We start from the raw sequence: 9004 nt of genomic DNA, 5'->3' as shown, positions 1-9004 counted from the left end.
TTCTTCAAATTAAATTTTTCTAACAGTTCTATCATATTATGAAGTTATTCCATTCAAATCTTATTATTGAATAGAATACTTACCATCTCCATACAAAATGTCTTCTTGGGTGCCTCTCTTGAGTACATTCTTACAATACATGTACATGATTTTAAACAACTGTCCTCTACTCCAAAAATAAACATTAGTATCTTAGAGGACAGAAAGGCATTCACACCCCTCCAGATGGTGGTTTTCCACCCACAAATGCCGTCAAAGTCACCCTTTATATATGAAAATTCATAACAATATCCAAGTTGCCAATAGATGTCAGAAAGTATAATGCTATGAGTACTCCTCTGAAGGAATTCTGAGAGAAAAATGTGGAATTTGGATTTGGTAAAGAAAATATGAGATACCAGGACGCTGGAGGAGAAAAAACTCAATGGGTCCAGGACATCAGAAGTTCTTCTGAAAGATGACCAACTCATGTTATTAGAAGCTGACTTAACCTCAGTGGAATTGTGTAAGGAGAAGAGTTGGGCCTTACAATGCCCAGATTAAGTAACCACCAGATGAGGTAGACGCATAAGAAATGATATTTGTTATTTACCAGCCTCAGTCTCCTCCTACAGAGTTATGACACTTGAGGGAAAGGGTAGTGTCAAATATTTTCATACTTAGTGATGAATTCAAAACACACACACACACACACACACGCACACAGATACACATACATATTCCATGTCATTTATTAATTCCTCCATCATTTATTCAATACCTATTTATTAAGAGACTATTTGTTTCAGGCTCTGATTTAGAAATAATATTTACAACCATGAGAAAAAGTCACAGAGTTTCTCACCTCAGCACACTTACATTTAGTGAGCAAGACACAATACCAACAAGCAAATGGACCATGTAAATGCATAGTATATTAGATGCTGATGCTCATTATGAAGATAACTACAGTAGACAATGCAGACAGGGATTTCCAGGGCAGGGGACTGTTTTATGCCAGGGAAATGCCTTCTAATAAGGTGATATTTTAGTAAGAACTTAAAATTGTGAGGACCAAAATATGAGGATGTTTTGGAGAAGAATAGTCCAGGGGCAATAACCAGTTTTTGCAAAGGTTCCCTGTAATATCATGTTTCGTATATTTAATGATCAACCAGCAGACCGGTCCGGTCCCAGCAGAGATACCGAGGGAGAGTGTAGCATGAGCTGAGGCAGCGAAGTAACTGAGGCCAGATTATGAAGAACATGTAGGCATAAAAAGGTCATGGTATTCCAAGGGGGTAGGAAACCATAGGAGGGGTTTAAGTAAAGGAGTAATCAAAATTTACTTCAATTGTAAAAGATTGCTCATGCTTCTATGATGTGAGTAGTTTAGAGAGAAGTGTTGAAGCAGAATAACCTTGTAGATATTTATTTATTGCAATTACTGGCAAGAGATGGTGGCTAATTTAGGTCAAAAGGTAACACTGATAGTTGGAAGAAATGTTTGGATTTGGGGGATTTGTATCTGTTGATTGGATATGGGGTAAAAGGAATACAGAGAAATTATGGATACTCTGAGAATTTGACATTGGCCTCTAGAAAGATACTGCCATTTGGTGACATTGAGGAGACTGAAAGAATATTTGGTGCGGGAAATGATGAATACAAACTTGGATATTACTAGTTAACATTGTTAGTTAAATATTTCAGTGAAATGTCAAGTAGGCAGTAGGATATATGAGTGTGAAGTTCAGAGAAAAAGTCTAGAGAGAAAATAGAAATTTGAGAGTTATAGGTAAAGAGAAATCAAACTTTTCTAATTATGCATAGAGATTTGACTTTCAGTTAGTTTGCAGGTTCTGTTTCCATGATAACATGGTAAGAGTTAAATGCCATCTCTAGGCAACATTACTTAACACAGAAATTACCCCTGACTTACAAAGTACATCTGGACAAGGAGTTATAAACACCAAATAAGGTTAAATATTGGGCTTTCCTGAGGGCAGTGACTCATAACCGTATGTATCCTGCAGGGACCTGGAAGCTATGCCTATAGGAGTATTGGTTCTTGTGTGACATGAGGCTTTTAAACCAGAGAAGATTCCCCATCTTTTGAGTATGGCTGAGTACGGTCTTCCTTCTTGAACCTGAGTTTTCATCCGATTCAGTACCTTCTGGATAGTTTTGTGAATTGTTCCACGAACTGCTGGAAAAAGAAAAAAGTTTTTCTGTTTTTGCTATTCCCAAAGACTAAGAATGAAAATTCACATGAACTAAGGTAACATTGCATGTGTACTACGCTCAAATAAAAAACTTAAAAATATAAGATTCACATGAAAACTAAAATATGTAAAATAAGAACTAGAGAACAATAAGTATTTGGCGAGTCCATTAATTTTAGGACCTATTAACTACCTTAAATATCGAAGGAACCTACACAGTTGTGTTTTTACTCTTAATTAAATTTCAGCATAATTACTTGACAACAGTTGGATTTTTTGTTTTTTCTTTTTTTAATTACATGCTATATTCAGGGCACAGTCATTTCCTGTTCTTCATTCAGCATACGGCACTCTCTTTGATGACACATGTGGGCTAGGGAATGTTTCAATGAATGAAAGCTGAAATTCTAGTTATTTCATACACCCTGTTGCTAGTCAGTGCATGTTGCTTTTCCTATTGGTTTATGAATCCCCTTTCACTTTATTGACAATCTCACCTTCACCATAAATCGGTTGTCAAGGATGACTACATCTGGCATTCTACTCAAGAGGAAATTTCACATTAGGTCATAATACTTTAAAGGGAATGTCGAAAGTTGATATTCTCTCAAATTCCTGTGCCTTACTTCACCTTTTTTGTGAAAAGTAATATTAACAAATATCAGTATGGTTGGCACATTCACTTAGTCTGGGAGAAGCTATGAATCTAAAAGCATCTTAGTTGTACAGCTATTATTCAAATGCCCCCATCCCAAATAAAATAATAAAATAAAATAAAATAATTAAAAAATGGCAGAAACAGTTACGTGGGTGTTATCTTCATGGCCAAACCAATTTCTGGTGACATACTATTTTATGTGAGTAACTCCTAATACAACATGAGGTTGTATGTGATGGAAATCAGATTACTCATTTAGATACATAAAAGGAACTCACTTGCAATTAGTACAATTCAAATAGGAGTTACGACAAACCTTGTGTAATCAACTAAAGAAAATCAGATTTCCCAATTCATAGTGAAAATAGATTTTATGGGGTTAGATATCACTACCTCTATATGTCTACCTCTCTATCATCTGTACACACATCCATATATACTAGAAAACCCATTTGATCAAGGAAGAATTTGTATTCCTATCCAAAGGCAAAATATGCAAAGCTTCCTGCAAACAGTAGCTGCAATATGATCTTGAGAATAAAATGTAAAGAGCAAATTGAAACAAAAACTCATTCTACAGCTAAGACTGACTAACAGTCATGGGGCTTAGTTTCCATGAAGAAATCAGTAAAAAAAAAAAAAAAAAAAAAAATCACTTTCTATAATTTTACCTAAATTATCAAAATAATGATCACAATTTTTTTAAACAGCTGACTAGAGATATGAATTGGCTAAAGGCACTAGACTCAGAGGCAGGAAACCTCACTTCACAACTCAAGATTTTTTGGATTCCATTTTAGCCTTGATGAAGCTCTCTTGACATTGCTAAGCCTTCCTTGTGAAGACAGTTTTCACTATCATTAAGCTTTTTGAGTTGGGGAACCCTCTGAAATTAGAATGAAAGCTAAAAGTCCTCTTTACCCCAAAAAACACATGTAAGAACAAGCTCATGATTTAAAGACACCTAAGAACCCAAAACAGCCATTTTAAAGGATATTGGATAATTTTCCTGTAATTAGACGTGAGCTTTTAAAAAATAATAGAACATTTGCTAATTTAATGCCATACAGGTACCCTTTTAATCTGTGTCACATACCTGTTCTAACAAGCCAAATTCCTTGATAGTTTATTTCATTTTATTGCTGAATAATAATCCATTGCATACTTGTTTCATTCACCTACATCTTGGTTGCTACCAGATATGGGTAAAAATGTTATAAACAATCATATTTAATATGCATTTTCAAATCAATTGTGCAGCAACCTAGAAATATGATTGTTGGGTTGTATGGTAGACAATGTTTACCTTTCTAAGAAACTGCCAGATTGTATTCCTAAAGGGCTGTGCCATTGGGCACTCCTATCAGCAGTAAGTGAGAATTTCTGTTTTTTACATTCTTCACAGCAATTGGTATCACCAGTTTTTAAATGTTAGCTATTCTAAGTGTTCAGTGATATCACATTAATACAAATGATGTAGAACATCTTTTTACTTCCTTATCTGCCAACTATATAACAAGTATTCAGAGATTTTGAACTGTTCAGCTATTTGGCCCATTTTAATTGTTTTTTTTTTTTTCATTTTCCTATTATTTGTTTTGAGAAGTGTGTTGTATATTTTGATTAAAAGTCCTCTATTACATATGTTTTTGCAAATATTTTTCCTAGTGTATGGTCTGTCTTCTCATTTTCTCAATAGTTTTTTTCTCAGAACAGTTTTTAATTTTAATCAAGTTTATCTTGCCCATTTTCTCTCTGATGTATCTAAGAGAGTAATCTGGTGTTGTACCTAAAAATCACCAAATCCAACATCACATATATTGTCTATATTTTGTCCTTTTCTTTCCTTAAGAATTTTAGTTTCACATGCAGGTCTATGATGAATTTTGAGTTAAATCTTTGAGGGTGCAAGTCACATGTTTAGGTTTTTTGTCTGTTTTTGACATACGGATGTCCAGTTGTTAAGAACTACTTGTTGTAAAGGTTATCCTTTCTGCTTTCAACTGCCTTTGTTTCTTTGTTGAAATTTGGTTGACTATATTTGTGTCGTCTATTTTTGGCTCTCTATTCTGGTCCATTGATATATTTGTTTATTCTTTTGCCAATTTCTTGTTGTCATGATTACTCTAGATTTATGAGTCTTGAAATCACGTAGTTTGACTTGTTCAACTTTGTGCTCTTCTTTAGTACTGTGTTGAATATCCTGGGTCCTTCCCATTTCCATAAAAAAATTCAGATCAATTGTTGGTATCTTCAAAAACAGCTTGCTAGAATATTGATTAGTATTGCACTGTTCTATAGATCAAGTTGGGAAGATATGATTTGGTTTCTTTTAGAAACCAAAAATAAATGAGGAAAATATGAATGGGAGAAGGAAACACTGGATTGGCTGAGTCTTCCAGTCCATGAATATAGACTATCCCTCCATTTATTTAGATCTTTGATTATCTCAGTCAGTGTTTAATAGTATATTGCAAAAGACTCAGAAAATTTGTTGTTAGATTTATATCAAGTACTGTATATTTTTTATGTTAATGTAAATGATAGGGGTTTTTAAAGTCCAAATTTCTTTATTGCTGGTATACTGGAAAGCAATTGCCTTTTTGTATTGATCTTATATGCTTCAACTTCCTATCCTTGCTCATTTTTTCCAGGAGGTTTTTCTGTTTCTTTGTTTGTTTTTTTGTAGATTCTTTGTAGTTCACTTGCTATGAATCATGTCATCTGTAAGTAAAGATGATGTCATTTCTTATCTTTTAATCTCATACATTTTTGCACTAGCTATGATTACCAGTATGATGTTGAATAGGAGTTATGAGAGAGGACATCCTTGCCTTGTTCCCAATAGTAGTTGGAAAAGTTCAGTACTGCACTACTAAGGATGATGTTAATATAGGTGTTCTGTAGACTTTCTTTAAATTTTATTTTTTATGTTATGTTAGTCACCATACATCACCTTGCTGAGCTGAGTATCTGACCTTTTGTTTCTGTGCAATTCTTGGGCATTTCTATCATCTCAGATTCTAGGCTTCTGTCCCACTTCTTGCCTCTTCTTCCCTTTTTACTCCTCCCGGAAACTCCAACAAAATGCTGCTTAACTATTTTTTTTAATTTTATTATGTTATGCTAGTCTCCGTACAATACATCATTCGTTTTTGATGTAGTGGTCCATGATTAATTGTTTTTGTATAACACCCAGTGCTCCATGAAGTACGTGCCCTCCTTAATACCCATCACCAGGCTAACCCATCCCCCCACCCCCCTCCCCTCTAGAACCCTCAGTTTGTTTCTCAGAGTCCATCGTCTCTCATGGTTCATCTCTCCCTCCGATTTCTCCCCCCTTCATTTTTCCCTTCCTTCTCCTAATGTCCTCCATACTACTCCTTATGCTCCACAAATAAGTGAAACCATATGATAATTGACTTTCTCTGCTTGACTTATTGCACTTAGCATAATCTCCTCCAGTCCCATCCATGTTGATGTAAAAGTTGGGTATTCATCCTTTCTGTTGCCTGAGTAATATTCCATTGTATATATGGACCACATCTTCTTTATCCATTTATCTGTTGAAGGGCATTTCAGCTCTTTCCACAGTTTGGCTATTGCGGACATTGCCGCTATGAACATTGGGGTGCATATGGCCCTTCTTTTCACTACATCTGTGTCTTTGGGGAAAATACCCAGGAGTGCAATTGCTGGGTCATAGGGTAGCTCTATTTTTAATTTTCTGAGGCACCTCCACACTGTTTTCCAAAGTGGCTGTGCCAACTTGCATTCCCACCAGCAGTGTAAGAGGGTTCCCCTTTCTCCACAACCTCTCCAACATTTGTTGTTTCTTGCCTCGTCAATTTTTGCCATTCTAACTGGTGTAAGGTGGTATCTCAGTGTGGTTTTGATCCGAATTTCCCTGATGGCTAATGATGAGGAACATTTTTTCATGTGTCTGTTAGCCATTTGTATGTCTTCTTTGGAGAAGTATCTGTCCATGTCTTCTGCCCATTTTTTGACTTGATCATTTGTTTTTTGGGTGTTGAGTTTGAGAAGTTCTTTATAGATCTTGGATACCAGCCCTTTATCTGTAACTTCTTTCAAGATACATCTCCAAAGGCTAGTGAAACAAAAGCAAAAATGAACTTTTGGAACTTCATCCAGATAAAAAGCTTCTGCACAGCAAAGGAAACAGTCAACAAAACAAAGAGGCAACTCACAGAATGGGAGAAGATATTTGCAAAAGACACAATAAAGATAAAGGGTTTTCTGTAGATTTTTAAAAATTAAGTTGAGGAAGTACACTTTCATTCAATACTTTGCTGAGATTTTCTTTTATAATGAATGGGTGTTGGATTTTGTCAAGTGATTTTTTGTTTTGCATCAACAGATATAATAATATAATTTTTCCTCTTTAGCCTGCTGGTAGATTACATTGGCTGATTTTTAATTTGTTAGTTACATTCAAAAGAAGTTGTGGTAGCTATATTAATATAATACATAGTGGACTTCAGAACAAAGAAGATTACTGGGGATAAAAAAAGGACATTATGTAATTATAAAGCAGTCAATTCTTCAAAAAGACATAAAATCTTAAATACGTATACACCAAAACAAAGAGTGTCTATATACATAAGACAAAACTGATAGAACTGGAAGGTGAAACAGATAAGTCTACTATGGTAGTTGAAGACTTCAACACCTCTAGATCACTAATTGATAGATCAAGCGGGCAAAAAAATATATTAAGAATATAGTTGATTTGAGTAGCAAGTTTCAACCGCTTTACTTGAGTAAATACTTTTTGGGTTGTTCTGAGCCTTTAAGAGTTCTATAAGAGTTATTTTGGCAATTTTGGCCTACGTCTTAATTGGTTTGGCAGAGAGTATATTTTTGGAATTCCTTACTTCTTATTCTGGAAGTTCTGCCTCTTGTTTGCTCTTTAAAATGAACCTTTATGCATATAATTCCTTATATAGAAGTATTTGCAGAAAGAAAGTACACTGCACACCCCAATCAAAATATATGTCACTTTTGAAACATTCCAGTCATACCTATAAAGTAACTCCATACTCTGAATGTCAAGGATGGTAAATCTCCAGAAAACTGAAGTTAGTTGTAATGAAAAAAAGCCTGGTTGTGAATTCAGGAGACATTTTTCTAGGTTTATTCTTGTAACAAGTTGACTGTGTGTCTTTAAGCAGAAATTTTTAATTTTATTATTCTTAAAAGGGGAAGAAAAAGACCTGTCTACCTGTCACATGAGATTAGAATGAATATCACATGATCTAAGGTGTATGAACAAATTTAAAGTATTTTCATCGTTACTTATTTCAAGTTGGGTATTTGCACCATGATTTTGCTGAAGAATTTTATGCTAAATCACTGAAATTTGTTTCCAAGCTTTGGTTTGTTAAAATTGTGATTGTTATTGCAATAAACTTCTTTTTTGGAATTATATGATGGGACGAAGAAATCCACATGACTTATCACTAGTAAGTTTTTTATAATTTTTAATCACCTTAATCATCTTAACTATCTTTTTTAGTTAAAAAACAAAATGTTTTTAGTAAATGGATGTTAAATACATTTTGTTGAATTATTTAGCCTACTGGATAATGGATGTCAAAGTTCAGAGACTGACGGCAAATATAATTCAAACATTCCAGGTACCTCTTGGAAATTCAGCAATGAGTAGATTACATACTGTGTTTACATATTGGCATCAAAAACATCTCCAAGAATTTTATGGTATTTTTTTAGTGAAATGAACATAAGTTGGAGCAAGGGAAGTAAAACTGGGTGAAAATTGCCATCACATGCACTTGCCTATTGATTCCAAAGTCTACATAATTTTCATGGCCACTAAATAATTCACAAAATTCCATTAGTTGAATAAAAACATTCAAAAACTGTACCTTTTTTTTTCTTTTGTCAGTGCCAATGTCTTACTTACCTTCATTCACAAAAGAAAATCCAAAGAAATTATGAGGAAACAATCATTTTCAGAAAGGGTAAAAGCAGATATTTTACATTTTAAAACGTGAGGATCTACTGCAAATTGTTTAAAGCAACATTTGGAGATTTGATGAAGAAGATGATAAAAAGATGTTTCCATAAACAGTAACTTTATATATTTTCAGTTTGGGTGAGT

The sequence above is a fragment of the Eumetopias jubatus genome, unplaced genomic scaffold (genome assembly GCF_037043125.1).
Source record: "Eumetopias jubatus isolate StellerSeaLion01/CBP00866 unplaced genomic scaffold, mEumJub1_p1.0 scaffold_1, whole genome shotgun sequence".
Lineage (NCBI taxonomy): Eukaryota > Metazoa > Chordata > Mammalia > Carnivora > Otariidae > Eumetopias > Eumetopias jubatus.
The sequence above is the reverse complement of the archived record's forward strand: the minus strand, read 5'-3'. Positions refer to the sequence as shown.